Genomic DNA, 7,868 nt, shown 5'->3' with positions numbered 1-7,868 from the left:
TATTTGATAAACTTGTGCAAATATTATCTTTTTGAGGTTATTTGATAACCATTTTGTTTTTCGTTTTTTTTTTAAATTGAATATTGAAATCTTGTTTGATAATTACTTTCAATTTTCAGTGTAAACAAATGAAAGATGAAAACTATTTACTTGAGTTTTTGGAATATGACCTTGAGTTTTCACTTTTCAATTAAAAAAAAAAAAAAAAAAACTGAAAACTAAAATCAGCTATCAAACAAAATTTTTAGCTTTCAAAAAACTAAAGATTGAAAATTAAAAAACAAAGTAGTTATCAAACGACCAATCTCTTTTGTACTCATGTCTCTTATGAGTCGTTGTACGCTAATATTCGTTAAATTTTATGACCCTTTAAATGCAAAAGGGAGGATTCCAATTTTTATACACCCACTAGCAAGCTTCGAGGATAAGGAACAATGAGCTCGAAGGCCCCTAAAGGAGGATTGGGATTTTGAAAGAAGGAAATAAGGCCTCATGCGGCTGGTCGTATGTAACAATTCGTTCCGATTTTATCGGAAAGAAGGAGGTATTTTCGTGAAATTTCACGTTGGCTAGATCTTTTTCTTTTGAAAATGGTTTTTGAATCTTAATTGGTGAACCCAAGGGGCCCATCTCCTGATTTGTGTCCCCCGGCCTTTTCCTATTCTCCCTCACTCTCCCTTATCGCTCCCTCTCGACTCCCTGCAACTCTTTCCTTCTCTCTTCCCCGAAAACACACACACACAGAGCAACCATCACCATCACCCCTGGACTGATCTCGAAATCCCTAAGCCAAGGGAGTGCTCCACCGTGGCAGTCACGGCGCTTAATCCCCCGACAAACTTTGGTGACTATCGAGGATTTTCCGAGGTAAGGAAGCTTCGAGACTCCTTTGATCTTCCTTCCTTGTAGTCTTTATTACTTGGTTAGTGATTAAAATGGCTTTGGTGAAGGTTTTAGCATGAAAAACAATGCATTTTCCAAAAATCTGGAAATTCCAGGCCGTGGTCATTTGGCCATCTTTCAGGGCCTTTTTCGGCCAACTTCGGCCACCACTCAGTCCCCACTTGGTATGAATCTCTTCTCCACATTCCTAACTACATTTTGGCTTTTGAATCACTCAATTTGGTTAAGTAATGAAGAAGTTACAAAACTTTGAAAATTCACCAAACCTTTGGCCAAAAACCCAGTTTTCCGATGAGCACCGCCTTTTTCGAGGCGTTTTCCGACCAAACCACGGCGATTTGGCCGGCGTGTAGGGTATCAATCTCTTCATCTCGTCAAGTACTACAACTTTCATTTTTATTTCACTAACAAATAATTTATGGGCGTTCGAAGTAGTGCCCAAAAACTGGCCAATTCATTGACCTGAAAACGGGTCAACCCGACCCAAGTTCTTTGAAACCAGCCCAACCCATGACCCTTTTAAGCCTAAACCCAATTAATTACCCCAGGCCCTTTTATCAACCCATTAACCTAGAAACCTAAAACCCTTTAGGCCTAAACCCCCTAGCCCATTTACCTAAACCCAACCCAATTTCCTAATTCTATAACCCAACCCAAAACCCTAAGTGAACTAAGGCCCTTGAGCCGTGTGAAGTATGGACCCAAGCTCAAAAACCCTAGGGCCCTTTGGCCCAAACCCTCCAGCCTATCAGACAGAGTATTTTAGAATATTCTTGCAATATTTTCTTGTGACTTTTGTTGACTTTTTAGAAATTTAATCGAGATCTTTCTTAAAGTAATTCGACGTCCTGAATTCATTTCCGACGTCCATTTTCTCAAATTCAATTGTTATAATATAGTTTTATTAATTGGAATCTTTATGTGCTTAGGGACAATTATTTGTGACGATTCTGTGTTCGCTAGTTTGCGTAGCTCATCGGCGGCTAAGTATCTGTGAATGAATCCCTTCAAAAAATGCATGTTTTAATAGTAGAAATGCATACATGAAAAACATGATTTAATGATTATGTTTTATGAAACCTTTTACGAGATTACATGCTTATTAAGGTTAGTTTGAATTATTACTATTTTTCCTATACCCATGTTCTTTATAGGATATCTAATGGATGACGATATAATATTTAGAACATGTTTCGAACACTTCTTTAGAGTATACATAATGGATGACTTTATACTATGAAGATGTTTTTCAATTATATATATGTTCAATGGTTTTGTACTTACCTATTGGTCCCTATTCCGCTACAGGACCAGGGATAGATTTTGTCACGGTGAGGGTACAATGTTGGCATAGAGCCTGAAGATGATTTTCCTCTGGCTATTAGTACAGGGACGGGGAACTGGCACGGGGCCTGAAGGTGATTTTCCACTGGCATTTGGCACAGAGACGGAGAGCTGGCATGGGGGCCTGGAGGGATATTGGACATTCACTAGTGATTACGATGTATATGAGTTATGTTTTGAAACATTGTGTGGCATGCTAGGTTTCGGAAAACCTATTTTTATCATGTTATATGTCCACTCATATTTGTTTTGCGCCTCATTCAGGACTTAGAATCGAGGTATACAATCCTGGCGTCAAGGCACTTCCGCATCGGCATCTTCAAGTCCTCTAGGTGTAGGACCCATTCTTTTATTCATCCAATTTTATATTATTTCTTTTAGTATTCTAGTTAGTTGTATGCTTTGAACATGTTCCTTCAATGCATATTTATTATATTTAAATTTATAAGTCTTATTTATTCCTTTATTCTCAGCATTTGCATTCAATAAATGGCTTTCATCACCCTCGGGTGTCGGCCATGACAGTGCCTATCTTGGTGTTCGTGGAATATCTGGATCGGGGACGTGTCACCATATAAAGGATCAGATAGTATTAATAATACGGTAGGTAACAATTGTTTGGTGCTTATCTAAACTACATATTAATAAAACTTGTTTGTCAACCAAAACTTCAGCAAATTACCACTTTAACCCGCTCACTAGAGCTGAACAAAAATAAAAAACGTGAACAATTTAGTAATTACGCCTAACCCAAATTTTACTATTTTTTATACTAACATCACAAGCATGTAAATATAGCATATCCTATTAAAAAATTAAAAAATAAATAAATAAATAAACTCCACTTTTCTCCTATTCCTTCTCTACATTCCCCACGTTCTCCTACCTTTTCTCTTCCCTTTCTTTATTTTTCTTTTTTTTTTTTGAGTTGTCATCCTTGCTTATTAATGATAAGTCGTAAAATAAAAAACAAATTTAGTTACACAAGTCGAGCGTGTGTGCCGATTGCTAGTTTGTACTAATGAAGGAGATAGGATCCTCACTAGATCCTCTTTGTGAGGATCCTGGGATCCTTTAATCTTGTCATTTCATCGTACATTGTGCGGTCAAAAATCATTTTAAATTATATTATTTAAAATTGAACACAAACAGTACCTGACGAAAATTGATCGCACGATGTACGATAAACGAATACGATTAAAGAATTCCTAAGATCCTCATAAAGATGATCCGGCAAGGATCCTATCTCCTAATGAAGCACTAGATACACTAAACTGGTCCCACCATTTAGTGCCCCTCACACCCGTTTATCTATTCCCTCCAAAACCTTCGTATAATTAGTTGGGTCACAATTCATGCTCAGTTTCTCTTTACTCCTGCGCATTGTGAAATCCTCATCCAATCCAAGTATTCCTTCTCTCTCTTTCTCCCTCTCCACGTCTGATCAACATCATGCACATACAAATAGAAAATCAGAGATGGCAATAAACACAGACCATGGTGTCCCCATTCAGACGTCCATGGTGGCAGATCAAACTAGAATCGGAGAGATGTTGGCTTTTTGTCCTGATGGTGGCAGTGGTTACGAGGAGGTTGAATTCCAAAAATTAACCCTCATCTATACGTTTCAGATTTCGAATTTAACCAAACTTAGAAAGAGATATGCAGTAACTCACCTGTAAAAACAAGTTTCTGCTTGTTAAGTGAGCGAGACCTAGTATGTAATTGGAGGTTGCTCTCGGAAAATTTAGAGGTTTTGAATTGGAATTTTGAAGGAAATTGAAGATGGTTATGGTGATGAAGAATCGACCCTGCAGTTGTGCATTTGGGCATTTGCGCGTCAAACCTCTCTACAGTTGTGCTAGACCTAATAACTCTTCACGACCTAAGGTGGGTGATAAACCATGGTGCTCATCTTCATTTGGAAAATGAAAGGTTTTAGGTTCGAATCTCGTGAATGGCGAATTCGATACCAAATTAGGTTGCCCATTGTGTGGCTTAGCAAAACTCCTCATCCCCTTAATGTAAAAATATCAATGTCCTAAAAAGAAAAAAGAGCAAGATCCCAAACAAACCTAGTCAATAATAAATCTAGACCAGGACATTCATAGTAGATCCTTACAAATAAAGCTAACTGAACAAGAATAACGAGTATCAAAATAAAAATTAACTAAATCTAAGCCAAGACTATAAGTTGCTAAACTGTCTATCACAAAATCCTTTTTTCTATAAACACGCACTTTCAAGTCATTAGTTAATAGCGGTTATTGAAGGTCAAAACATTCGGGTGTAAATTAAAAATTAAAAATTAGAACCTCCTAATTCATCTTAAAATTGACTCCAAACCAACTTCCTCTTGGTGTAAAGTGTTTCGGCCTTTTCCCTGCTACTGTACGGATCCAAATTTGAAGCTGAGTTGGGGTCGAACGTATCCAAATTGTACACCATCATTCCATACAATGATCAAAATTGGTGCTCTATTGATAAAAGAAACAAAATGGTGATCTGGGTCAGGCCCGTTTGTTCAATACAGGGCTAGCCCAATTTGCTATGATAACCATGTTGGGTTGAACCTGCGCAAGAATGAAATTTGCTGTAGTAAATGATGTTGTTTTGGAGGGTGAGAAATAATAATTTTATTTTTTTAACACCCATCAGGTTAATCATTTCTGATATTTGTTGTTAAACAGAAAATGAGAACAGAATTACATAATTGATTAATAAGAGACAATATAACAAAAACAAGCGTAATTTTTTAGTGTGACGGGAATCTGACCCGGTATATTAAGTGTTATAATAAAAATAGTTGGATACTTGAAAAAAGAAATTAAACCACTTATATATGACGTTTGGTATACCAGACCTTATTTCTGACACTACAAAATTTCTTCAAAAACAACAATGCAAGCAACTAATTAAATACATGATTAACGTAGGAAAACTTAATTTAAGTGTTTTTTTTTTTTTTTTTAGTAACTCTGCATTATTTGCACGTGAAATCATCTCAACACACCCGAAATATCTCTCAACGCACTCCTGAAACTCAAACTTGATCTGACGGATAGTAACGGGCCGTTTGACATAGTTAGGGACCAGGGCAACCTTGATACCGTCGTCACCGTCAGCACTCAAGCCCTCCAGCAAGTTCGTTATCCCAAGTCGGAGGCTCGTCGTCACCGTGTTCCGCTTATGCGACAAATACATGAAGCTCCAAGCGAACTCGGACTTCTCGGGTCGACTCAGCGCGTCCGCGCCGTCGTTCACAAGAACGGCGAACTTCACGGCGTCGTCCGCTACGAACTTGATCCCCTGAATCGCCAGCACCTCCTCTTCCTTTTCCACCTTGGTCCCCGACTTCTTTGGCCGCGGCACGATCAAACTGATCAGCGAGTCCAAAGTGATCGGAAACTCACTGAGTTCGACGACCCATTTTTACAATAGTAGTAACATGATATCCCACCCCGTAAGCATTTAGCGGGGTTTTATTACATTGATCGCGATCGACACATTGATTGATAGAAGAAACACGAAATTAAATCACAAATAAGTAGACAGAAAAGTTTGCAAATCAAATCAGAGAACCTGATTCGGACAAGCAGAGAGCTCGATGGTTATGCAAGAAAGGTTGACCTTTCCTATCCCAACCCTAGGGACCAAAGTCACCACCACACTGCTGTCCTCTTCCCCACGCAAATCCTCCAACAGCTGTGTGATCCCTAACGTCAGCTTGGTTTGAATCTTTTCTTTGTGCCTGTGCGGGATATGCACAAAGCTCCCGGCAAACTCAGACTTGTCCAGCCCACTGGGCGAGTCCGCGTCATCATTCACGTACACATCAAACTTCACACTCTCGTTAGCTGGGAACCCAATCCCACCGACCACCAACACCTCCTGCTGTTTAGCCTTCTCAGAGTCGCTTCGCCTTCTCGGCACTGGCCTCGCCACCTCGACACTGATCGTGGAGTCCAAGGTAAACGGGAACTTGGTGTGATGCTCAGTAAATAAAACTTGTGGTTTTGTCTTGTTGGTTGGAAAGCGAGCGGTGGGCTTGAAGTTGTCATCAATCCATGGAATTTCAACGCTTTGGTATTCGTACCCAAGGAGAGCGGTGTCAAGAGAATCTCGGACCTTAACACGCATTAGCTGCTTGTTCTCGTCGTAGAATAGAAACTCGGTGTCGAGCCAATCAAGGTCCTTGATATCCTTGCCTCCGAATCTGTTTTTCCACAGGTACCACATGCGGTCCACGTTGGCATGGTGAGCGTAAAACACTGGATCTCTACCTGCAGAGTAGAATATCCCCATGTCCACCCCACCCTGGGTTGAGTCTTGAGTAGTACCAGTCCAATCGTGGACGGTGTTATGGGGAACAAGCTCGATGTTGCCGGCTCCTGGATTTGGGTTGTCCCCTGCCCTGTAAGGATGGCCAAAGAATAAGCACCAGTCCCAGCGAGCACCACTCAACATTTTGTTGTGCATGGTGAAGAGATTATATTCTCTATTGTGTCAGTGTCTCGGCTGTTGTTGTCCATGCCTAGCCCGTAGTTGAGGTCCACGATTGTCCCTGGACGCCGGTGCTTGTCATTTCGGTAGGGATCATAGAGAGGGTTAATTACACCATCCTCCTCAAATATGGTTGGCATGTACATGCCTTCTGGAGCATCCCAGTTCCAAAAGGGCAAAGCAAAATTAGGGTCGCGTTCCTTAATCAACGACGCCAGGATTCGCTCGTAGAAGTACAAGTACAATGCGGTGGAAGGGATAGAAAAGCCACGAGGAGTGCACTTGTATTTCTAATTTCTTTTCACCGTAATGATATGAGCCCTCACAATAGGCACAGTGAACATTAGCTTGGCTCCAGAAACTACGTGGATCGTTTATGTCAAGGGACTTCATGCGCCTAATGGCCTCTTTGTAGTTTGCTACATACACCCGGTCCTTCGCGGCATCCTGAGCTGCACGCCTCTTGCGTAGTATTGCGGGTTGTGAGGCCGGTAGCTGAAAATCGATGATTCTGATTTTATCAGGTTTTGGCGGACAACACTCTTGTGTTGGTATTTTGGGGTCGGTCGTCTCAGTGCACGTGTTTATGTCGGGCGGTGGAATTGGATCAGCAAATGCGAATGGGCTGGGGTCGAGACCGGCCGCGCCATATAGCCCTCCAGCTCCTAGACCAATCAGTACATTTCTCCTGTCTAATATTTTTCCCACATGAGGTGCCCCAGGGTCTAGGTTACTGGGGTTCTGATCACTATTAATTGTTGCTTTGCATGGCGGTAACCTACCCACAAAGCAAACCCTTGGTTTTCCAACTGAACAAGTGTTTTGGCACTTCTTTGGAAAAGGCTGAGGACGACGGAAGGAAGAGATGGAGGATAATGCAGATGTTCGCAAAGGAGAAGACATGGCTTAATTGGTTTTGCAGTTTCTACCTCTGCATCAATGAACGATAAGTGCCCTATTTACATAGTATTTTGGTCAGATTAAGTAATCATGGCCACACTATATATAAATCCCGGCTTCAATATCCTAATAGATAGGGTGTTGGGTGTCTACCTATGCGTTCCGGGTTTGAAACTTCCTCCCTTCTAAATTATTATAATAGTTTCGAACTCTTTCCT

At 40.7% G+C, this 7,868-nt stretch overlaps 1 pseudogene; it reads right to left on the bottom strand.

The window, feature by feature from the left end:
* Positions 1–5,146: 5,146 nt before the first annotated feature.
* On the bottom strand, positions 5,147–7,653 carry LOC125480443 (annotated as a pseudogene).
* Between the last annotated feature and the right edge of the window lie 215 nt (positions 7,654–7,868).

This window comes from the organism of the source record quoted next, unplaced genomic scaffold (genome assembly GCF_019419815.1).
Source record: "Pyrus x bretschneideri cultivar Hongxiangsu unplaced genomic scaffold, Pyrus_bretschneideri_v1 Contig33, whole genome shotgun sequence".
Taxonomy (NCBI): domain Eukaryota; kingdom Viridiplantae; phylum Streptophyta; class Magnoliopsida; order Rosales; family Rosaceae; genus Pyrus; species Pyrus x bretschneideri.
The sequence above is the reverse complement of the archived record's forward strand: the minus strand, read 5'-3'. Positions and strand labels throughout refer to the sequence as shown.